The following is a 25,972-nucleotide window of genomic DNA, read 5'->3' as shown; positions in this document are numbered from 1 at the left end:
GCTATGGTTATACATTACACGTAAACAATTCCCCATATCCACACTACGTTACTTTTTTCTCTCATATAAATCTCTCCAGTAGTCTCCAATCTCGCGAATTTCAGCAACTTTGACGACGTCCTCACCAATCATAGTATCATACATTTCTCGTATTCTGACTGTGACATCTTCCACAGATTTCAACTCATACAAGACAGTTTCTGCTACACCATTCTTGCACCATCAGCCCAGAGCTGTTTCATAGCCAGAAAGCTCTGTACGACAGGGATAAATTTATCCGTTAACAGTCTTTTCATAATTTGTTGAAAATGTCTTACGTAGAAGCCCTCGGGTATACTACCCAAACACTCGTGTTGTTTCTGACTAGGATGGTTGATCTGACAACCTGGACACACCTCCTCCCAATATTTGTAAAGTACTACATTGAGCAGATGTAGAGACACTGTTTTAACACTGTCTATAAACAATGTTGACACCATTCCATCCGATTGATCATCCCCCACAATGTCTGTGCAAACATGTCCATCTGGCAGTTGTAAGACATCAGACGATTTGGGGAAAAACACATGTCCAAAGGGGTGTGGGGGAAGTGGCGGTGAGCAGATCAATAGAGAAGGTGGCAAAGGGGGGGACATCTGTGGTGGCGCCAGGAAGCGCTCAGGGGTTATACATGATGATGATGATGAGGATGACAAGAGTGATTGCGGAGATCCGGTGACAGTCAGCGGTGCAAATATGCTGTGTTGGCTCGGCGTCCCTGGTGATACACAGCTCCACTCCATACATTCTAGAGAAGGAAAAAAAATCCACACATTACAGTCCCAGTAAAAACACACTAACAAAATAAAAAGCTTTAACTATTTTGAAATTAAATAGCACATACAAATAGACCCACCGTTTTACTAGTCTTTGTGTCTGACGATTTTAGGTCTATAAAGTGGTCGTGGGAGGGGCAGAGAGGGTTGTCCGCCGTCATCAAAGATCAACTTTTTTCTTATGGTCTCATGAGACCTCCTTATTTGGGCTCTTCTGATGATATAATCAACCGCATCAAACTGCTTCTTCAGAGTCTCCCAGTCACACCATTGTATAAAGAAGCCGTTTTTAAACCACTTGTTGCATTCAGCATTAGAAACAGGATATGGTTAACAACCATTCTTCACGACCTCTGGCTGCAACAACTTTCTCTTTTTCCTCGCATACACTTAGGAAGATAAAATCCTCAGCAGCTCTTGTGAAACGGTCTGCTTCCACACGGTAGATTTTGCTTGCTCTGCTGCTATCCCACTGGGACACATACACCATCTCAGGAAATCCAGGGTTGTCCAGGTCCTTACAGACAACATCCCTAAAAAGCTTCCAGTCTTTCACCGAGATTGTACACTCTGTTTTAGCGTTGCTAGGTAACTCTGCAACAACGCTAGTGTACACAGCTAATGTCACATAGCCCTCACTGTATCGAATGGAGTAAAAATATCCATTGACACCATCACATTCCATATCAGCTGTACACGACTCTATCATGCTGGGCGTAAAGATCTCTGGCCGGGATCTCTTTTTCTGAGGTGCCCTACTCAAAGCAAAAGGGGTATCTATAATATCAACACCTTCTCCAGTATTAGATGATCCCATTCGGGATGCACGATTCAGTTCAAATGTACTGGGTCTCAGTTCAAATGTACTGGGTCTCAATTCAAATGTACTGGTAGAGCGTGTATCAAGCGTACCTTCTTCACCAGATGATCCAGTTTGGTGTCCAAATAGGCGTGTAGACATGACTGTAGGACGTTTTTCCCTCTTGCTTTTTCCTCAAAGGATTTGAAAATAAAAAGGCACCGTTGAGCTGTTTGAGATGATCGAAGGTGGCAAGCCGAACTGACAAGCTAGCTAGCTCGCTGCAAACAGTAGGTAAAAAAGTGACCAGACATGCCTAGACATAACCCCTACATACCCCTCCTCTATGACCGTCATACAGTAATAGGGGGCCCATGACTTTTTAACCCTAACCATTGGTCTAACACCTCTCACATACTTACCTTCCGCTCGGGGGGGACAACAAACCGGGGTATATTGATTTCATTTATTTCAACTGTTTTTTTTTTTTTTATTTATTTTTTTATTTTTTTTATTTTTTTCGGCCAATCAGAACGCTAGAAAAAGCTGCGCGCGGTGTTTGAGAGTCGAGTCTGGGATTTGGGCGGCGATGCACAAAACGTGTGTCCTCTTCGTCCCTCCGTTTTTCCCAGCTCATCCTCCTGGCTTGTAGAGAACTGGAAAGCTCAGAATATGGGCTTTGGTTAGGTTGTAGAACTGATGAGGAGGTTATTGGTGTATGTGTGTTTTTGCATTCTTTCCCTGAATCACTATATCTTTTATCCATAGTTAAAACATTTCTTGTTTGTTTTCTAGTAGCTTTAAATCTTCTGTCTTAATCATTGATTTTCCCATTAATTCCATTTCTACTTCTTCTAAATCCTGTTTTAACACTTTCAGCTTTCCCATACTGAGGGAGCTGTTTTGAGGGAATCCAATTTTTGACCAGTATGGTAAACATTCAACACATTCCATTCCATATCTCCGAACCATCTCCTCCACCACAGGCCCCTTCGGGACTGGTGACGATTGGTTGGAGCTCATCCTTTCAGAATGAGGGAATCAACTTCTTAACCTTCGAACAACCGTCGTTGCAAGGCAGCTTTTACTATCTCGGAAAAAAGCCACACAAATCCGTTAACAGTTCCTGCTAATAGGGGTTTAACGCAGAGAAACCCACACTGAAATCCGGGACAGGTTACTGCTGTCACGTGTGTAGATTTAACTAAAAATCTACCGCCACGCCTGGTTGAGGAGACTTTTTCAGAGATATGGTTAAATGTGCCGAATATTTTCACCCAAACCCTTATACAAAAAAAACCCCAAGAAGGCTATCAGTCTTTTCAATGTCCAAACGACTGTATTTGTTTCATCAAAGTGCACAGGTCAATTGGAATTTCAGTTTCAAATTAATTCATTTAAATCTTTATCTTACCCTGCTGCTTGAAATGGCTTCCGTCTTTAAGATCAGTATGGATTCAGTAGAGCCCTCCGTGGTTTCTGATCCCCTCTCTCTGAATGCTTTTTAAGCGAGGTATGAGGCGGCATCTGCTTGATCCCAGATCACGCAAATCCTCAGTCACCCACAGAGGTTCTCCCTGTTTTCCATCTGATCCCATTTCTGACACCAAGTTGTGGTGGAAGTTTTTCGATGCAGCAGGTGTAGATGTTTTAAAAATAGAAGGTGAAACAAAATAAGGACAGTCGAAGACTAAACCAAGTTAGGTTGTTTTTTTGTATTTTATTAAGTATATTTGCAAATATAGGAGGAACACATTTCACAGAAGGCACAGGTGTGGAAAAGCTCTTCAAATGAGTGAACAGAAACACTGAACTTAAATACATCTTCAGAGTGACAGCACACACGCACTTGGCTTATTATGACTCTACATTTCTCACAGACAATCTGATACACATGAAGACAATCAAGAAAAAACACAAGAGACATCTTGGAGCCATTTCGCCTCCTCCTCCCTGTACGACTTTCACCCCCCCAGTTGCATCTCAACTGGCATGGGAAAACTGTTTTAGGGTGACCTTGTATCCCCTATCTGTTCAGACAAACAGTGCTCACATTATGTTCCAGACTTTGTGATTCTCACTTAGTTAGAATCAGATTCTTCATGTGGGAATGAGATAAACTTCCTTTCAGCATTTGTGAGACAAAGTAAAACAGAAATAAGACAAGAATATAAAGAATCATGCTTAAATATAATTTTGCCACTACAGCATGATTGGTTTTACAAGTTACGCCAAATCGATGCAGTCGGCAGTCAGCAAAACAAGCTGTAAGTTGTTGGCCAACTGCACACAATTTACTATTAAAAAATGCTTGTTTTGCCTCTGACAGGCTCAGATTAATATTCAAAGTGTCTGACAACATTATGGAAAGGATTCCCATAGAGGGCGGCCGTTCTGTTAAAGAGAAAGATCCTTTTTTAAACATAAAAACATCCGCGAAATTGCTATAGCCAAACCCACCAGACTTTATGTAAATAAACAGTAATTTTATCATCGTAAAATACACTTCATTTAAAGTTGACAGACACAAAATAAAACTATGAAAAGCTGTCTTGATTCGTTTTTCCACTTTTGTCTGTTTCTGGTTAAACAAAAATCTTAAAGGTCTATCTCTGTAGGCATCCTTTCCATAATGTTGTCAGACACTTAGAATAATAAGCTGAGCCTGTCAAAACAGAACTTTTAATGGACGCTAACTGTCAATGCACTCTCTTGTGGTGGTTGCGCAAAAAACATGTAAGTGTCGCCTCTTATTATTATAACCTCTTTGGTTAGGTTGTGGATTAGCAAACTGTCGCTACTGCTGTAAAGCCAGCCAGTTGGGAGCAGCCATCACAAACAACAGCAAACGAGATTAAACTGACCTGTTGAAAACAGCAAACAGTGAAACGCCGAAACTAACGTTACTCACTCGTCCATAACGACAAGAACCCTCATCAGTTTTCATTCCTTTGAAATCAAGGGTTTCTGCAGCGTTGAAATGCCTCACTGATGTTAACAATAGGGATCGACCGATACTGACTATTAGTAGTTGGAACTGATATGCATATACAGTCAAATGAAAATCTTTGTCAAAATTTAGATTTTGTAATGTTACACACTCCAACACAAAACTTTGTTTAAATGCTTTAAGCAATTATTTAATCAAGCTTTCCGCATAATATAATATAAAAAAATAAAATAAAAAGAAAAATAGCTTTTTTCAGAACAGTTTGTGTGCACGTGTTGCACTGCATGAAAAGTGGGATTTTCGTCAGTAAGCGGAACTGTAGATTGTCGTGGAAGTTCAGGTTTAGGACTGTACACGGCAATTTAGGCAATTACTAGTGGCTTCAGCCAATAGTGAGTGAGGAAATTCAAGCCAGGCCAGACATTCTCTGGACAGGCGCGGTGTCGCTGCTATTCATATACTAATTAGGCCAGACACTCTCTGGCCAGGAGAGGTTTCGCTGGTATTCATATGCTATTTATGAGCCATTAGCACCTCCGCGGGAGCTCTCCACATACGTCATATGTGGCACAGACGAACGCGATGTTCACAGCCTGGAAATTGTCGTTAACTGCCGAAAATTGGGGAGATTTACGGGCGTTTACGGGGACGAAAATCCCACTTTTCATGCAGTGTTGCAGACTACTAGCCTGGTCCTACCAGACTCTCGTACATTTAATTTGTACAGAGAGTCTGGCCACTCTCCATTGACAAGTGTTAACTTCCTTGAAGGCGGGTACTCTGTTGAAGTTTAAAACTATTGGATCTGTCCAGAGCCACTTTGGATCTGCCATAACCAATCGCTAACGTTTGGTCGTAACGTCGGCTTAGCATCGCTAGCGTTCGCCTTAGCCAACTCCTTCACCACTAACGGAACGAGCTGGAAAATCAAATTTTTCCCGAACCCCGTGGGGAGGAGGGCCACAACATCATGGCCACCAACAAAACTCAGCAAAGATTGTTCTTGCTCGGGCTTTAACTTCTGGATATTTGGCAGCGTTGCCACAACGGACCGAATGGCTTCGCTCAAATCTTTCTCTGCCGCCGTTACGGAACTACAACTCAAACTAGCGCACAACCTGGCCCTGTTCGCTTATTGGACTGGTAAAGATTGGCCGGAGAAAACACTCGAATATACCGCAAATCCAGACGGCGTACTGAAGGAAAATGAAAATTGAGCGGAAGTACGTAGGAGGGCGGAGCCAGGCTAGCAGACTGCTGTCCCTGGTGTGGTTATTTGGAAATACTCCCATAATGCACTTTTTTGTAGTTTCTTTTCATCCATCTGCAGTGAGATCTTAGAGAGAGAGACAGTGAGAAATGAAAGTAGTCATCATGTTAACTCACCACTAGCTTCATTTATTACATGCAAAACACTTGAGTAGCCAGAGAGCTAGTCCTTACATTAACATGTCAGAGGGGTGTAAACCTGTTATTCAAGAAAACTAGGCAATCTTATTACTAAACCAGATGAATATTTACAAGTATATGTGTATAAGTATATGTCTAAAAAGAAAAGAAAAAAAAGGGTACTAAACAACAGTTAGTGACATTAAAGAACGGCTTGTTTATTCTAAGGCCATATGGTCAAAATTAAATGATTTAATAATAATGTATAACAATAACAATAACTTATTTCACTAGTAAATTGCTGTTGAACGACAAAAACAACCACCAAGTGGGTAAGGGCATTTACAATAACTTCAAATGCACCATGAGGCTGTAGTTTACCAGTTTCATTGAACGCACCGTCTGTGTTGTTTTTCCGACGGCTAAAAAACAGTCTAACTTTACACCGTTTAGCGTTAGCTGTCAGCATTTTAACCGTTTTTAATCCAGCTACTAGCTAGCGGTAGGCTAACGTTAGCTGCTGTTGAGTATAGTGTTAACTAGCGTCACGCATGGATGTATTAAGAGAACGGCGTCACGTGCAGCGGTGTTTGTGTTGCCGTCTGTTTCAGAGCATCAGAGAGAAGTGCAGACATCTCAGTGGCACCAGATTTCGGTAGCCAGGGTTGGCAGGAAGAAGATTTTTACAAGTAAATGTTCCAATTAATGATCCAGACAGCACATTCTCGTCTCTCTCGTCTCTCGTCTCTCATTTTACATTTGAATGGTGGCTAGAATGGCTGGAATAGATTAATCTGCGTTATTTTTTTTAACGCGTTTTTTTCTCAGATTAATTAATCGAAATTAACGCGTTATTTTGACAGCCCTAGTTTAAAGACTTTTTAGATTTGTCCATTGTTTATTTCTGAAACACAACAATGTATAAAAGGCTCTATTACCTTGTATCTCACATTATGGCTCCGTAGCAGCCGTTTTTGTAAAAAAGGCTAATGATTGTGTCATAACCACGCGACTTTCTGTCGCATAGTAGACAAATTACCGGACAGTACAGGAGAAGCTCGCAGGCAGTTTCGACTTACATTAGCTGTTTAAGTTTAATTACTAATGTTAACAGCAGTAATTACCTGTGCCTATGTTATCTCCTTACATATACCTACGCTCTCTGTCGGCAAGCTCAGTTTGCAGCTGCGCAGTAACGCTCAGCCCTCACCGGAAAAGTGCTTCTAATATACTTCACTGGTCTCCGTCCAGAGCGACGGGATATATTGGTCCATTTCTTTAACTGTCTATGTGAATACCCCAAGCTAAAAATCAAACATGGCTGCTCCGTGCATCAACATAAGTGAAAGCTGTAGTAACACACAGTTATAAGGACTTCTGTGTTATTTGTGTCTCACTAAACCCGTTGTACACACAGTGCTGTCCAACTTCTATCAGTGGACATTTTGTTACGCTGTTTGTATGCACAAAAACAGCGTAACGCGTTAACTACTGGTGTTGCTAACCATGGCTAACCTGGCTAGAGCTAACCCACAATGAAAAATCTGACTTGTAAATAGACATAACTGAGTAGGCTTGTCATTATAGAAATAGATCACAGGGTTGGGGGTGTTTTTGCAACTTTAGTGTGAAAGATCATAATGTTTTTAACTTCCTGCAGCCTTACTTTGGAAGCTTAGCACGACGAACTGCACGGTTCAGTATGTCAGCTGCTGTGAGGTTGATGAGTGTTGATTGGCTATTAGCAGCGAGGTTGAGTGTTGATTGGCTATTACTCGTACAACATCTAGCCAATCAGACAGTGTTGTGGGCGGGACAATAAGTCAGACTCAGCACAGAGCTGTAGCGGAGCCAAAGTAGCATTCTTTTTAATTAATTAACTTTATTGGTTATCAGGCAAATAAAACGCCGATATAGATAATCTGCAAACTGCCAAAAAGTGGGCTGATAATTGGTCGTTCCCAATTTAACAAAGCTTTTGTTCCTTTCCCGCTCATACAACTTATTTTTAAATTAGTATTTTTGCTGTTTCTGTGCCAACTCTTCTCATTGATAACTCCTGGCCGGCCGCGGCCGTGACCATACACGATACACATGCTACTGCCTAAACAGACAGGGATGTTGTTACGGTATAGCGCTTAATACATCCATGGGGAAGTGTAATTCAGAGGGCAGATTCAACGAAGATTCACCACACAACCATAAATCAGGCATTAGCGAGAGCGAGAACGGCAGGTGCTGATGAGTGACGTCAGTGTGTGAGTAGGGTTGGGACGATTCGTTGACGTAGTCGACGTCATTGATTACATTAATGCATCGACACAAATAATTTGCGTCGACACGTCTTTAACTGTCTATGCGAGTCATGCGTAGAAATCGAAAAATAACTCTAAATCGAATTGCTTCAGATATCTCACGAGTCCTTTATAACGTCAGTTGTAACGGCCCACAAATTAAAAAATTGTCGGGTTTAAATCGGGCTCATAAATTCCCTTAGAAAGGAGAGAGAAAAATTGCATTTATTTTTAAGTTTTTTATTTGTGTATTCCTCCTGAAAGTGACGTGAAATGTGAATTTGTTTTATTGTTGGATTTATTTAATACATCTGATTCATATGTTGCTAAAATTGCACTTTTTTTACTGTAAGATTAAAGGGAGAAGAGCTTTGATGTTAAACAAGAGCTTATTAATTATTTTACCTACTAGGCCTACTGTTAAAAAAAGCAAATACAGGCTACTCTTTTTTTGCGCTCTGTTTACTTTAAGTTTTTATTTTTGTATTCCTCCTGAAAGTGACTTTATTTTGTTGTTGGATTGATAGCCTACATCTGGCTTCAGGTTACACTACAAATGTGAAAACAGTGCAGTGTTAAACAATTTTAATAAATAGAGATTTGAACGTTATTGAAATTTGTTTTGTGTAAATTGTTATAATTGAGCAATGGGAAAATAATCGTTAATTGAAAAATGAATCGTTAGATTAATCGAAAAATGTATCGTTTGATTAGTCGACTAATCGAAAAAAAATAATCGCTAGATTAATCGTTTAAAAAATAATCGTTTGGGACAGCCTATGTGTGAGTGGTGAAGCAAAGAGAGCGACCGCCGGTGAGTGGTGTCGGAGTTAGCATTGCGGCTGTGTGAGGGAAAAACGAGAGGAAAAAGAGATAGCAAAGACGATGTAAAGTGAGTTAACAGTGAACAATAAAACACTAAGGGAAAGCCTGACGCAAGTGTCTTTGCTAGTTTAAGACCAACGCAGTTGTCAATTTCCTGTACAGCGCCCACGTAGTTTAAATAGCAAATGTGCCTGCGCCCATCTTTGCGCCCATAGGCGTGCTAGTCTTACAGGGAGGTGTGTTTAGGTGAATTTTTGGCGTATTGCTATCTTGAGGCAGCGGGAAGTGATCGCGCCATTGACCAACAAAAACCTGGTCTAAAGTCAGCATTTCATTGTTATTTTAACAGTGAATTAGTAAAATGTGCCTAGGCTCGTGCACAGTGCGCGCACACTATGCTTGTTACACACACAGGGAAGCGCAGCAGCACACAAACATGCAAAAGATTACAAATAAAAATATTACGGTGCAAATCCACCATCATAATAGCAATGCGCCAAGGTACAAACGCGCCTGGCTTTTAAAGGGAATGGGAGATGACACTCTGATTGGTTTATTGCATGTTACGCCCAAAACACACCTATGAATTAATGAAGTACAACCCTTTTCAACCATGCGCACGGATCCTTCTTTCCGCCGTCAAACTAGCACAAGTGGATTTGGACACGCCCTAAACGCACCTGCGCCATGCGCTTCACGCCGTGTGCTTAGCTCGTTAAAATAGGGGCCCAAGCTTCTTAAGACACAGTGGCTTCATCTGTTGTTAATACTGTTGGTAAAGTGAAAGGTGTTACAACGTGGAGACTGCAGTTCATAGACTAGCACACCTTTTTGTTTAATTAAATTGCACAATTTTTGCGGTTATGTAATCTCACAGAGTGACATTGTGATTAGGTTAATCGTGCACATGCATCCATAGTTTTGTTTGAATTATTAATACATAATACTAAGTGTCAGAGGTGTTGCCGCTTGGGCCCCTGGCAGGAGTATATATGCTAATGTAGCATGAAGCTGCTGATTGTGACAAGCTGTTCTTGGTCCTCAGTGTCCCCAGGCTCTGCCAGTCCACATGGGTTAGAGAGGGGCTGTTTCGCTTCGCTGACACTGACAGAATGGGGTTGGCGTAGGCCCCAGAAGGATCCTCACTGCTGATCAACCGGACATCAGCTGTGAATACAGCACAGAGAGAGAGAGAGAGAGAGAGAGAGGAAATGTGTGTGTGTGTGTGTGTGTGTGTGTGTGTGTGTGGGGGGGGGGGGGGGGGGCAGGGGAGAGTGCGAATCAAGAGAGGGAGGTTTCTGAAGCTGTCATGAAACTCCATCAAATCAGGTGGTTGATAATGTTGGCTTGAGCTTGGGGCCCTGTAACAACAGACAACCAAAATAGGCTTCAAGTGAGGCAGTTGCACCTGAAGCCAGATAGCCTCAATGTCATGCACATTAAGATCGTAGCATTTTTTTTTCCACAGGAAAGTGCTCACATATAAAAACTGCAACCCCACCACCAAACCTATTTCTATCCTTTCTGTACACAGAAAATCAATTCAAAGCCACCTCTGAATCATCAATTGAACAGTCCATGAGTCTTTGAAACAGCCAGAATGTCCACTGTATTAGACTGCAAAGAGAGGGAGGGTTCATATATTTTATTCCTAAAGCTACAGATGTTAATATTTGTAAAGACTAAGCCTTTTTGGCAAACTGCCTCAGGATAGTCCCTGATGAATACATTTTAGTTTTTTTGCTCTCTCCATGACAGCGATTTTGTCCTTAAATTTAAGAAACTTGGCAACAATCGGTTTGGATCTGGTAGTGTCCTTCTGTGCGTCAGGCCGTCCGGTTCTGTGAAACCGTTCCAACTCGATCCCTGAGATCTGCAGTTTATCTGAGAAGAGTTTGCAGACTTTTGTCTCAGTTTCTGCCCAGCTCTCATTGTCCGACTCTTGGATTCCATCAATCACAATGTTGTTTCTTTGTGACTGTCCATCCAAGTAGTCTATCTTCCCCAGTAAAGAGAAGATGTTTTGACTGACAGTTCAGATGCTCTGTCCTCGTCCCAGTCATCAACATCTTTTTGTGTATAAGGCTCTCGCGTAATCCTCTTCTCTAGTAATTTCATCCAATCTCTTATTGTTTGCTTCAATCATTATCTTAAAAAAGCTTTGATAGTTACGCTCATGTTGGTTGTCCAACAGATCTTTGTACAACAGATTACTCAACTAGGCATGTGCCGAAGTGGCGATCAGATTGTATATCGATGATTGAAGAGATCGGCGATTGATTTTTCTTAAACTGATATTTAAGTGATTTTAACTAACTTACTATCAGAACTAAGATGTTATAAAATAATATCTAGAATCTGCGCCCTCCTCTTTATTAGGGCCCGAGCGCCGACAGCGGCGAAGGCCCTATTGAAACTGAAGGAATTATTATTATTACGGCAAATGAATTGCCTTTTTGAGGGGTTTAACATACTCAAAAACTCACCAAAATTGGCTGTCGCATCAAGCCTGGTAAAAATGTACGTATTTTAAGGGTTTCAGGAATAAGCGCACAAAAATGGCTCGCTTGCGCCACCTACAAAGTTATAAAAATTGAGCCCCTGCAGTACGTTTAACATACACTCATGAAACTTGGTACACATATGTATCATCTCAAGATGTACAAAAAAGCTCATTGGAGCCATACCCTAAACCCAACAGGAAGTCCGCCATTTTTAATTGAAAGTTCAAAATTTGTGCGATTTTGGCCATTTCCACGTCGTACTTAACAAACTCCTCCTAGAGATTTCATCCGATCAACGTCAAATTTGGTCTGTGCCATCTTAAGATGTTAAAGATGAAAAGTTATTAAAAGAAAAACTTTTCGTCATAGGGCATGGCCGTGGCAGGCCATTTTGTGCGTTTCGCCATTGAAACAGGAAGTGGGTGTAACTTGAGTGTAAATTGTCCAATTGGCTCGAAACTTTTCAGGATTCACAAGAGTCCAACCCTGACAACATCTACAGTCCGATATTGGCTCAAAGTCATAGCGCCCTCTAGTGGCAACAGGAAGTAGGCCTAAAAGTCAAGGTGCTATACTTTAATGAACTCCTCCTAGAGATTTCATCCGATGGACCTCAAATTTGGTCTATACCATCTCAACACCTTAAAGATGAAAAGTTATTAAAAGAAAAACTTTTTGTGTGGGCGTGGCATGGCGGCCATTTTGAGTGTTTAGCGATGAACGAGACAGTGGCTGTAACTACAGTTTACATTGTCATATCTGCTTAAAATTTCCTACAATCAACTCTTGTTGTTAGGACATATGTTTGTTTGTACTCTTGTTGTTACCTTTTAGCAGGGGGCGCTATGACCTAAAGTCAATATTGGCCTATATTAACTTTTGGTCATAGCGCCCCCTGCTGGCAACAGGAAATCAGCCTTATATGACAAACATCATCCAATTTACATGAAAATTGTAATGTGTGGTCTACATGTGATACTGAGCCGCCCCCTATACTTTAACCACGCCCATTTACTCCGGCCGCGCCCCCTTTTATAACATTTTAACCATTTAAGGTAGAGTCTTGTGTGAGGTATCATTGAACTCAGCAGACAGTTTTTTTTTTGATTGGTGATGTTTAGGCCCGCCTCCTATGCTTAATCCATGCCCCTTTTCATAACTGGTGACCCGTTTAAGGTAGAGTCTTGTGTGAGGTATCATTGAACTCAGCAGGGAGTTCCATTTTCATTGGTGACGATTTGCAGTGTCGGAGTGCAAGTGTCGCAAGGAGCGGCATCCGCCAGTAACCTCGACGCACGCAGAGGCGCGCGGGCCCGTCCAACGCTGCTTGCAGCTTTAATTTAGAGTTGTTTCTGGAGGAGTGGCAATTCCGCCCACTGAGCCAAATTAATTAGCACGAGTGAGGATCCATCCATCCATCCATCTTCATCCACTTATTCGGGATTGGGTCTCGGGGGCAGAAGCTCAAGCAGGGAACCCCAAACTTCCCTTTCCCCAGCCACGTGAACCAGCTCTGACTGGAGGATCTCAAGGTGTTCTCAGGCCAGGGTGGAGATATAATATCTCTGCTGAGAACCATGGCCTCAGAATTAGAGGTGCTAATCCTCATCCAGTGAACCAATCCAGTGAGTGCTGAAGGTCATGGACCGATGATGCCATCTGGACCACATCATCTGCAAAAAGCAGCGATGAGATCCCCAGCCTACCGAAATTGCAACCCCTCCCCACCAAGAATTTGCCCCGATATCCTGTCCATGAATACCACAAAATGGATTGGTGACAAAGCGCAGCACTGGCGGAGGCCAACCCTCACGTGGAACGAGTTTTATTTACTACGAAGCACCTGGACATAGCTCTCGCTTTGGACGTACAGGATTAGATAGCCGAAGAAGGGACACTGTCACCCCATACTCCCGCAGCACCTCCCGGGGCTCTCCCGGGGCCCCGGTTATGCCTTGCGAGAGGGAAAAGCTGGTCCATTGTTCAACAACCAGAACGGAATCCGCAAAGTTCCTCTTCAATCTGAGGTTCGACTATCGGCCGAATTGTCCAGCACCTTGGAGTTGACTTTACCAGGGAGGCTGATAAGTGTGATACCCCTGTAATTGGCACACACTCTCTGATCCCCCTTTTTGAACAGGGGATCCACCACCCCACCACTGGTTATGCACTGTCCCAGACTTCCACACAATGTTGAAGAGGCGTGTCATCTAAATCATTTTCAGCATTTCTGGATGGATCTTTACAATCCCCAGGGCTTTGCCACTGTGGAGTTGTTTGCCTACCTCAGTGACTTCCAACAGGGAATTTGACGACAATCCTCCAGCCTCCAGCTCTGCCTTTACCATAGAGTTAGTTAGTTGGATTCAGTAGTTCCTCAAATTGCTTCTTCCACCCTATAATTACCTCCTCATTTGAGGTCAACAGTTTCCCATTCTTACTGTACACAAGTCGTTCTCCATGTCTTCTCCCACACCCGCTACTTCGCCTCTCTCACAGCAGAGGCTGCAGCCCTTCAGGGCCCATCGGTACCCTGCAAGTGCCTCCGGAGTCCTCCGGGATAGTATTAGATAGTATAGAAAGTATTAAAGAAATCTCTTCTCAGCTCTGTGATGAAACAGAAGATGTGATCATGTGTGTTCTCTACACTTAACAGGCTGGTTGCTGCATCCAAAGCTGCCATATCCACCTTAAAGAGAGTAAGAAGGGTGTATGTGTAAGCAGCTCTGTCAAATGACGTTTCAGTGTATGTGGGTTAGACAGGCTGTGAGATAGTGGTTTTCTTCTGTCTTATATAAGTGGCAGCCTGCCTGCCTGCCACCCAATGGAGGTTGTGATGAGAAGTCACGAAGCAAGAAAGACACACACACACACACACACACACACACACACCGCTGATCTGCAAACTCAGAGCACAGATTTGATTCTAAATAGACAAATACACGTTTCTTTGAGATGGGCTGAGATTCTGATTCACAGTCATTTGATCTATAATATACAATATTGCCCCCAAATATACTCACTGTTAATAATGCATTTTATTTATATAGTGCTTTTTCAAACACTCAAAGACACTTTACAAAGTTTTTAAAAGGAAATACACATACTATGAGAATTCACTTACTACAATACACACATTATTAAACATTAAGTGAGTGCAGATTTCATGTCGCGGCTTTCGTCGCTGTTTGTCACTTTGCCTAAGATTGAGTGACAAGTAGTAGTACTCGCCCTGTTGTTTATTTGGTTGCCATGACATCGCGAGTGATGATGTCCTGTCACTGTTCCAGTTTCTCACCCTAAGGGGAGAGAGAGCGGATGACAGTTAGCTTGAGTTCAGTAGAGCACACGGATCTGCAGTCGTGTAATGACTTTATGACTTTTCATCAACAGCTGAAGGAGCGGCGGTGCTCGGTGGACATAGCGGAAACCCTGTTGTGCGTCTGCCCTATTTCTGATACCGTGGCGGCAGAAATTTTCCCGTGGCAGGCCGCCGCAGTAATATCAACATAGAGGAAACACTGTATTCGTTGTGGGACAGGGATCCAGTGGAGGTTCTGGAGGACCAGAGTGATGTGGTCACAGGAGCAGCAGAGTTCTGGATGTTTTGAAGTTTATTAAGGACTTTGGATGATGAGCCAGATAGCACTAATCAATTCTGGAAGTAATGAAAGCATGGATCAAGGTTTCGGCAGCAGAGGATGTAAGTGATGGGTGGAGACGGGCAATGTTTTTGAGGTGGAAAAAGGCAGTTCTGGTGATTTGATTGACATGCTGTTCGAAGGTGAGGTTGCTGTCAAAAATAACTCCAATGTTGCGGCTGTGTGGGGAGGGAGACAAAGTGGAGTTGTCGATGGTCAGCAGGGTTCGAATTATGATTTTATCTTTGTGGGGGGTCTCTTTAAAAAAAAAAAAAAGTTGCCTATGAGCAGGCGCGGTGTCTGTAGATAAATAAATAAATAAATAGCCTAACACTGCACTTCATTCATTTGAGTTCAACGTTTATTAATACAGGAGTAGAGAAACGAAAATAATAACAAACCACCTTATATCACCCTGTTGCTACTGATGGTATGACTTTGTTGTCCTCATGGCAAAGAATGGGCTCGTCTAAGTGGTATCCTTTGGTATTTAACACTTTTACTTTACAACAAGCAGCAACCGATGTATAACATGACCAAAAACACGCCCATTCATGGTGAAATAATGTGAAAAGTCAGAAAGGAGGATGATTCCACTTAACACACACATACTGTCAAGAACAGGGCAGGATCATACAAACCAAATTTTAGAACATCTTCCCCTAGACTAGAGCAATCTTTTTTTTTCCCTTAGGCCTATATTTAAATTACATTCATTTTCAAATATGAAATTAATTGGGGTTTAAATATGAAATTAAATTGATATTTAACTTGATAGCTGAAATGTCTTACTTTTTTTTCTCCAACTCTATTTATTTTAAATTTTCACACCAAATGACATACAACAGAGGCCATGGCGAACGAAACATTGTCAAAACAGTATGTCAATTCTCCTCAATTCTCCTACCCACCTGCAAACCCACCCAGTTCAGGGACAGACAATACATGAAATGTCTTACTTATTTACAATTTGGCTACTAATTTTTAATATCTAAATATGTACATGTCTTATTCAATGTTATTCAATGACATTTTTTGACCTTGTCACCTGAAAAAACTAGACCTTTTTTAATTGTGGTGCTGAACTGTGCAATTCCACTTCGAGCAATCATTTAACATTTTGTTTGTGATATTTTCCATTATAATCTTACACAATGGGAGAACGCAATGGCCAATTAAACAGTAAAAGCCATTAATTACCATTATGCAGAGAAAATGGACCAAAGTGGTCTGATTTCAGCAGGCGGTGGTCGTGGTCCCATAATGCTGACGTCCGATGTCCTGTCTTTATCCACGATTGGACGAACGGAGCAGGATCAAATTTGTCGAGGGGGTTAGGGTTAGGGTTAGGGCCATTTAAGTGCATGAACAACAATGCAGAAAGGCTCCTGGCTGTTTCTGGTCTGACAGTCTGTGTCATTGCATGCAGAAAATCCTCTCGCGCACTCTGCAGAAGTCGGGAGAACAGTGTTGCTTTCCACAATAAGTCTTTTTAATGTATTTAACTGATCTCCTTCCAATTTCCAGTCTCTGAACTCACTGACTGCTTCAGTAGCGGACTCTCCGAGAAGTTTAGCAAATGTCGCAACCTCACGCTCACCAAAGAGAACTAGTTCTGTTCTCTCTTTGGGCCAAAAGTGTTGATCCATTGGCTTCAACATAGTCACTAGGTCACTGTCGGGAAGATGCTTGGTGAGATTGTCAACAATTGCTTGGTAAAACTGGGTCTTTTTTTATTTTGGGCTGCGCTTCGGTGAGAACAACCCCTTTGAGCTGTCTCCTGGTTATGGCTGTTTTGACTTTAATTTCATTTTTCACCCCTCGGTCTTTCATGGCAGAGATCACCTCAATTGTTTGGTGAATGAAACATAGCCAAACTTAGTTTGACAACATTGCTTGGAAGTACTTCCTTTTGTTTTGAGCTCTGCTATTTCAGCAGCTCATTTATGGGTGTTATGTCAATTCTTTTGCGCTGCCCGCGCATCACAGCATTTATAGCTATTGCTAGTTTCCAATGTCTGTCACTAGAAGGGCTTTTAAACAGTCTTAAAAACAAACTTAAACATTGCCACATTAAAATACATAAAGCACATAAACATACAAGGCACATCCATCTGTTCTTTTCTGTGTCTTGTCTTGTTTTACTTCCTGTCTTGTGTTTTCCCACCTTTGTGATTGTCTGCCCTGATGGTGTTCCACCTGTTCATCAGCCCTCATGTCACCTGTCCCTCTTTTCTTTCCGCTCTACCTTGTGTATTTAGTCTATGTGCGTTCTGTGTCTGTCGTTAGCTTGTCGTCATACTTTTGTTTGGGAAGTTGCTGCCTGTTCCTGCTGTGTTCTGTGTCCCTGGTGTTTCCCCATGCTTCTGTGTTTTTGGATTTTTCCCGTGCCTTCCGTGTTCCTTGGTTTTTTCCCTGTTTGGATTTGTCTTCAGCTTAAGTGTTTATAAGTTCTCTCAGGACGTGACAATAATGTGATCAGGATGGCCTTTTGCCCAATGTTTTCAATGCACGATTGTAGAGTCTCTCTAATGGTTTAGTCACATATGGACTCGCCTGCGACCATGAGGTAGCACAGTAAATGAGGTGTGAAAAAATCATTGTGTGCATACATGTTTTGGCAGCATCAAAGGATAGACAGTCCCTAATTAGTCTAAAAAATATAAGTTGGTTTTTATGGTTCCGTCTAATTTTTTCACCTGTTTGTCAAATTTCAGGAGAGGGTCCAGAATTACACCGAGGTATTTGACCTCTGAAACTTGCATTATGAGCTGATTGTTTATCATGACCTCTAATTTGGTTGATGTACGCCGTTTTCTAGAGGAAAAACAGATTTTTTTATTTTATTATTAATTTTTTTTACATGAAGTGTCAGGTATGAATTTTCAAGCCATCGGGCTATTGCATCCAGGTGTATTGATAGTTGTTGATAGCTGTCTTACCATAGGCATACAGACATGTGTCGTCTGTGTACATTTGTAAACTTTCCTCTTTGCATGATTTAGGAAGCTTCATTTATATATAGGCTAAAGAGCATCGGTCCTAAAATTGAACCCTGAGGGATTCCTGTTTTAGACTTCAGAAAAGATGAATTTTTATTGTTAATGCTAACACATTATTCACGATTCATAAGGTATGATATAAACCAAGATATAGAGATTTTTCAGAAAAATTATACTTTGATAGTTTGGAGATAAGAATGTTATGGTTTACTGTGTTGAACGCCTTTATAGAGGTCTAGAAAGACGGCCCCCACCAAGTTTCCCTTGTCTATTTAAGTTTTGATTTTTTTTTCAGTAAATAACACCTTGCACTTTCTATGGAGAATATAGATCTAAACCCAAATTGTAAAGGGTGTAGATCACGGGTGTCCAAACTGTGCCAGATTTGATAATAATAAGATGCCCGGGGGCCAAGTGTCCCTTCTGACTTTTTTTAAGAATAAAAGTTACATGCAAATGCACTGTTCTGCAACAGTTTTTATTTTCATTGTTTTTAAAATGGCAATGTTGCCAAATCTACCCCACTCAGGCGTGAAAAAATCTAAAAAACAAAAAACTATTCTGCTTTTGCATCTGTAGTCAGATAACAGAGCAAACTGTATGGAAATACCTTAAACTTCAATGAAGTTCATAAATATCTTAACCTCATGTTCATTTTAAACATGACTTATTATGAGTAATGCAAAGTTTGCTAACATTTAAGTTTACAACAAATGAGTGTGTTCAATATGTGTTGATCAGGTGAGTTAATGGTTCAGCCAGTATATTACAACATACTAACATCTGGACTGTCACACACCGACACATCTAACATCTGGACTGTCAGTAACACACAGCTAACATCTGGACTGTCACACACAGAAACAGCTAACATCTGGACTGTCACACATAGAAACAGCTAACATCTGGACTGTCACACACAGAAACAGCTAACATCTGGACTGTCAATAAGCTGATTAACTTCCTCAAAACAGGGTTATGTGTTGCTGCTGCTGCTGCCAACCGTTTCAATGCACAGGCTTATCAGCACAGGCAGAGTACGCTATATGCAGATGAACAGCATTGCCCCGTTTGCATGTTTTTAATTTATATTGTAGTATGGATGGGCAGGTTTGGATATTTCATCATGTAAAAATTGTGGGAATTGAAAGTCCAGTACACAACAAACAGATATTACTGGGACCACTACAGATGAACATTTAATATCTATATTTGCATTATAGACACCGCTGACTATCCCTGTAACAATTTGGCCACAATTAAGCACATCAAGCATACACGCTCCAGACATATACAGGTTTTGACCTAGTCTTGTTTAAACACTAATGGCAAATGTTGTAGTTTCTCATTTGTAAATATATTTTCTAAAAAGAATTGTGGGTTTTGTTGGTCAGACAACATTTGACGACATTGTCATGGGATCTTGGGACTTGTGATCAGCAATTTTTCACATTTTATAGACTAAATAATGTATTTATTAATTGAGAAAGTAATCAGTAGATTAATTGATAGCCAATATTTGATTACATTTTGAAAAAATGTGGATTTACAGACATTTATTTGTGGGAGATTCCAGGAAGGAGCAATATTTTTTTAATTGCGTCACACCACTGCTGAGCGTTTTGCTAAATGAGCCAAAACTGCAATAACTAACTTCTTGTTGCTTTTACAACACATGCAGTAAAGTGAAACCTTTTGTCTTCAGCTTTTAGAGTTAACTGCCAGGTTGGTCAGTGAGCACAGGGACCCAGGACTTCTCAGTGGGAGAATGTCAATCACAGCAGGGGAGGGCTCTGGTTGGATACCCAACTCCCCCCGAATCATGTCCTGAAAATCTCACGCATCAGGCCACATTACAAGCTAAAAACTTTTGTCACCTAAATGACATTAGTGTCTTACAGAAGCGTCAAATCCAAAGCCGATTCTCTGCCCTTGGAGCAGAGTGCAGCACCAGATCTTTGCCCTCAGATTTCACCAGTAAAACAGGGTAAATCACACATCTGGTTGAGGTTAGATCAAACCTTTGGCATAACTGATAAGGATATATATCTCTGTGCAATGTATACACTCCCAGTGGATTCTCCTTATTTTGAAGAAGACAATTTTGATATACTCCATTCAGAAATCGCCCATTTGTAGGCCCAGGAAATGTGCTCCTAACTGGAGATCTGAATGGACGAACAGGAACCCACAGGGCCACAACAATGTATTTGGTCCGGCCCCCCTGTTTACTACACCAACCATCCGGTCGGAACAATCTTGACTGTGAAATAAATCAAAGTATATAGTTAATGGTAGGTTCAGAGGGCACTCTTTAGGGAGATTCACACACTCCTCAGCTCTTGGGTCTAGTGTGGTAGACTATACAATCACTGACATGGACCCCTCCACTATCAGTGCATTCACTGTCAGACAGCTATCCCCCCTTTCAGACCACAACCAAATAAATGTGTTGTTTAAACTCTCAGGTGTGTGAAAAGTGGAGACAAATTCATGACCCTAAACTCACCTAATCTGATGAATGACATATCCATATATGACCAAAACTATGTTCCTACCAAAGATGGTGTAAACAAGGCAATTTATGATAAATATAATATTGCATAAGGCAGCTATTAAAGCTGACCTCATAAAACAAAAATGTAAGCCTGTTAAAAGGCAAAATGTTGACAAATGATTTGATGAAGAATGCAAGACCATCAGAAAAGACCTCAGAAAAATAGCAAATTAAAAACATTGTTAACCGAACAACCCAACTTGACGCATTACATACAATGAAATTTTAAATACAAATCTACAATTAGGAAGAAAAGACAAAATTATACCCACATGAAATTTGAAGATATTGAGAACGCCATTCATCAAAATCAATTCTGGGATATGTGGAACACAAAACAACAACAGACATTATCCATCCAAAATGGTGACATCTGGAGAGCACACTTTTTTACATCTGTACAAAGACCAATAACTTAGTTAAAGATATATAATAAATCAAACAAATTAGTTCAGATCAACACATTTTTATAAAAGAAAAACTCTGAACATTAGAAGAAACAATTAATGACAACCAAAAACCCCTTGGTTTTCCAATTACTTGGGAAGAATTGACAAAATCTCTCCAACCGAGGAAAGCTTGTGGTCTGACAGGATTAAAAATGAAATGCTCAAATGCAGCACCCCAGAGATGCAAGGTGTAGTGTTGAAGTTGTTCAATATTGTATTACAGTCAGGATGTTTTCCTGACCTCTGGTGCAAAAGGCTCATTTCCCCCATTCATAAGAGTGGGGACCAATCAGACCCTAATAACTACCATGGCATCTGTGTCAGCAGCTGTCTAGGTAAATTATTCTGTAGTATTCTAAATAAAATAATACTAGATTTTCTTAAGGAACACTCCATCTTGAGAAAAAGTCAAATTGGTTTCCTCCCAAAACACTGCACCACACATCATTTATATACCCTTCACACTTTAATTAATAAACATGTACACCAAACAAAAAATGGTAAGATATTCTCTTGTTTTATTGATTTCAAGAAAGTCTTTGACTCTATTTGGCATTGACTATTTTACAGACTTATACATTGTGATTGAATTTGGAGACAAACAAGAGGTGTTCAGCAAGATTGCAATTTGTATGTAACAATGTGTATATAAATTAACCCCTATGTCAGTTGGTACTGAGGCTAACTGCTCTCCAAATAGAGGAAGAAACCTATCTGGAACATTGGAAAGAAGAAACTAAAAGACAAAGTAGATTAGAATGTTATCTAAGGGTTACCTTAGGGCAAACTATCAGCAATTAAAAAAAGGAACTCTGCCGATGAGTCGATTAGACAAGAATCATATGAAAGGGGTGTGGCAAAATCATAGAGGGCGGGGCAAACCGTCACCAATGAAAAAGGAACTCTCTGCTACCTCACACAAAAGTGTATGAGAAACGGGTTATTAGTTGTGAAAGGATTGTGGCTAAAGCCTAGGGGGGCGGGGCAAACCGTTGTTAGAGTATGACACGTGGAAATGGCAAAATATGCACAAATTTTGCATAGTAAATTCAAAATAGCGGACTTCCTGTTGAGTTTAGGATGTGGCTCCAAGAGGCTTCTTTGAAAGTCTGGACATGATACATTTCCCTCCCAAATTTCATACATCTAGGTGAAACGGACTGCAGGGGCTACTTCTTTGAAGATTTGTAGGGGATGCTAGTGAGCCATTTTTGCACGCCCATCTACAAAACCCATAAAATATCCCATTTTACACCAGGCCTGATGTGTGTGCAAATTTTGGTGAGTTGTTAAGCATGTTAAGCCCCTCAAAAATGTCATTCATCTGGGAAAAAAATAAACAGAGCGGTTAAATACGGCCTTCGCCGACGTTGTTGGTGCTCGGGCCCTAATGATCAGAATATCTCTCTACTGTCAGAGAGAGAAAGCAGAGACAGATCCTAACCAAGTACAGGCTCAGTGACCACAAACTGGCAATTGAAACAGGAAGACACAAAAAGTCAGGGCAATCAAAAGAATTGTTCTGTTCACTTGTTCTGTTTTCTTTTCAGAGATGCACTTTCTCCTAAAAAAGTAAAGCATTCAATGACACAAGGAACATTTATTCTAACAAATATGATAGCCGAATGACCTCTCAAAGTAAAAAATTCTCCTGGGAGAAGGAGACAGGGCAAATCTTACTGCCCAATATGTACAAACATGCCACAACCTGAGGGACAGTGAATGACTGAGTATTAACGAATTCTATCACCACAGAAACGTCCCGCACACAGCAAAATAAAAATAAAAGAGAATCCAGGCAGATACAGACAGCACCACACAATGCTAGTGGGTCAGAAGTGATGACTAAGAGGGAGTACTTGTATTAGTCTACATAGTGTTTTTTGAGGAAAGGATTGCATATTATATTTTTAAACCCGCTGGGGTCTAAGCCATTTATTTTTTCAATTTTTGGGTCCCCTGGTCTCCTTGTGTATTAATGCTTGTATAATCTCAACCCATAGACATAATTTCTTTCAGGAGAACCTGGGCTATCAGGATATGTATACTGCAGGGATGTCACATGCATTTATACATTGTTATATGACTATAAAGACAAAAGAAAAGAGTAAACAGAAATTGAATCTCACTGAAATGTATTGAAATCACACAGAGACCAATCAGAGGAGACAGAAATTAACACTGTAATTAACAGAAATATAAAGCTATTTAGTTTTTTTTTATCCAAAAGTTAGTTGTGTTATCTCCAATGCATTTCCTGTCTGCTTAAGAGATCGGTAGGCCAAATCATACTCATTTCAACCTCCAGGCTGCCTGAATGACCTGAAGCTCTGCTATATACAGACACACACACACACACACACACACACACACACACACACACTGAATACAAAGCCCTCCTGCTTATGTTAGGTTAGGGTTATCTATTGGTTGAGAAAGCTGCCTGTCGAGTGATTAGTCGACACAGCCAGCAGTCAGACAGTCAGAGGCCAAGATGGCGGTGGCTATCAGTAAACAATTCAATTTCAGCCAAAACCTAAGTTTGACTCACCCGTACGACTTAAAAAATGATTAGGCTGTTTTGAGGGTGAGACAGCCAGTACTGAAGGCTTAGTGCATGATACAAAGTTTGGCTAAATGCACCATGTACAAAAGGTTTTACCTTAGTTAGTTAGTTAGTTAACAACAAACTACTACTGTAAAGCATAATAGAACTGTGTATAGCACTGACTTGGGTTAAAAAGTGTATATTGAGCATGGCTAAATAATATTCACTATTCACATGTAGTCCGATGACATCATTCACATGAATATTAAGTAGCCATATGATCCGCTGGAAGGGAGGACAGATGCTTTAGCAAGCTGCTGAGTTTACAAGAATTTGCTTACTAAGATAAACAGTTAGACTACATATCAGACAACTTTCATTTCAGCATGTTTGTAGCCAGGGGCCGAACAATCCTGAACGGCTAATTGGCAGTTTCATACATCAGTGTTTCCTGTTTGTTTAAAATAACACCGGATATCCATTCCAGTGTTTCCCCTGTTCACTCTCAGCAGCACACCGTGAGTTCATGAACAAGGCAAGTGTCTGTGGTGAGTTCACATGTCTGTAAAAATAGCAGGGCAGTTGCGTACTATAAGGTAAAGTCTGTTAAACAGGTGAAGATCACGTAGCCTACCGGTTACCAACAGGCTTGTTAGCGATCGACACAGCTGCAGATCCAGTGTTTTTAGCTGAGCTAGACAGAGAATATTCAGTTAAAACAGATCGGTGATGCTGTTCTGCCCTCGTTGTTCTCTGTGAAGTTAGCTGGAAGTGAATGTAGCCCTGGTGGGTTTTATGTGGACTGACTGCGTCGGACGTCATTTAAAGAATAGCCTTTTAAATGCTTGTCATAGGTTACTTAGGAGGCAATTTGGCTTTGTGTGCTCTGATTCATTTCGCATGCAGCTATCACACCAGTCATATTTTAGTTTAATGAAAACTCAAGTCCTGGCTATTTTGGAAGAAGGAAATAACTACAGTAATAGGTGAACTAGCTGTAAAATTGAGTTTCCTTTAAGTGCTGTGTAGTGGATAGAGACTTTATTAAAGTTTGACAAACCAAAAGTAGGCCTACATGTTTAACAGTTTGTTGCTGTTTATTGGCTTGTTTCTCATTAAGGTTTTATTGCATTTATAGGCTATAACATTAGTCATGTTTATTTCACTGTGGCCCTGTCCGTTCATGATATCTTCCAAAATGAATTATGCTTAGAATGGTCTGAATCGGAGAAAATATTTCATCAACATCAAAACTTACGAAAACTAAATTCCGAACACTGGCCAGTAGGTGTCACTGTATGACCTACTAAAAGCTACAAAACACTACCGTCATGCTGTCTCAAATGGTCCAAGCAGTGTGCAAATCATGGCGTTGGCAAAACCATAAGTACATGTTATGAATTTAAATTTAGCATAATCACTGAGTATATAAACTAACACTTTAAAGACCATGCTACATTGGAATCAGTTAAAAGCCTCCTGCATCTGAGTGAGACACTAGGGGACTTTTTGCATCAATAATTTAAGCCAAAGGAACCAGACCAAGCGCTGGATTGTGACGTGCTGGGTTGTTTTGCAGCAGTCAGCTAACAGGGCCACGGTGAAGTAAACATCACTAATGTTGTGGCCTATAAGCAGTGTATAATTAATATGTGTTCTAGACTTGGTGAAGTGGATGATCACTTGAGGGGGGAATAGATTTTGTTCCCCCTGGGGATAAAAATAATTCAGCATAGGCAGGGATATATAGACCAGAAAGGGGGTAATCCCACGCATCCACCCCCCGGAAGCACCCTGGACGTTGTTATTGCTGAATCCATGGAACTTGCTGTTTGAATCATGTGTTTACATGGATAGAAATATTCCGGTTATGAAGCTTATCGGTAAACATGTCAAATTTAACAAACAGCCTTTACACAGTAAACTAAATTTGATCCTTAAAGGTGATCTCGGGAGAAAGTGCCCAGACTCTCTTAAAAGTCGGGGGGTTGGGGGGAAAACGTTAGGGGGGAAACGTTCTAAACTTTGTGAAATGCTGTCTACTACAAATTCATAGGCTTATTATTTGTGCTTTGTAAAAGAAACATGTAAAAAACAGTTTGTCAATTTGTCCCAGCCTGTACTGCTGCCTTATCATTCATTTCCCTCCATATTGCTTTATTTTCGTGCAGTTCTGTTTAGCTTTCATCAGCTGATTTC

General features: G+C 40.9%; 1 protein-coding gene and 1 long non-coding RNA gene across 2 annotated transcripts in view; one reads left to right on the top strand and one right to left on the bottom strand.

Annotated features, from left to right (window-relative positions):
* The window catches only part of LOC116059772 (copine-9-like), a 310,601-nt gene that overhangs the window by 26,030 nt on the left and 258,599 nt on the right, over positions 1–25,972 (top strand). The window lies entirely within an intron of this gene.
* LOC116059776 lies at positions 10,366–24,583 on the bottom strand. The gene is made up of 3 exons (XR_004107369.1): positions 24,494–24,583; positions 18,830–18,835; positions 10,366–10,376 (listed from the first exon to the last, which is right to left on the bottom strand). It is a non-coding gene; the product is annotated as an uncharacterized LOC116059776 (long non-coding RNA).

Source organism: Sander lucioperca, chromosome 6 (genome assembly GCF_008315115.2).
Source record: "Sander lucioperca isolate FBNREF2018 chromosome 6, SLUC_FBN_1.2, whole genome shotgun sequence".
NCBI classification, from domain to species: domain Eukaryota; kingdom Metazoa; phylum Chordata; class Actinopteri; order Perciformes; family Percidae; genus Sander; species Sander lucioperca.
This window is presented reverse-complemented; position numbering and strand designations above follow the sequence as displayed.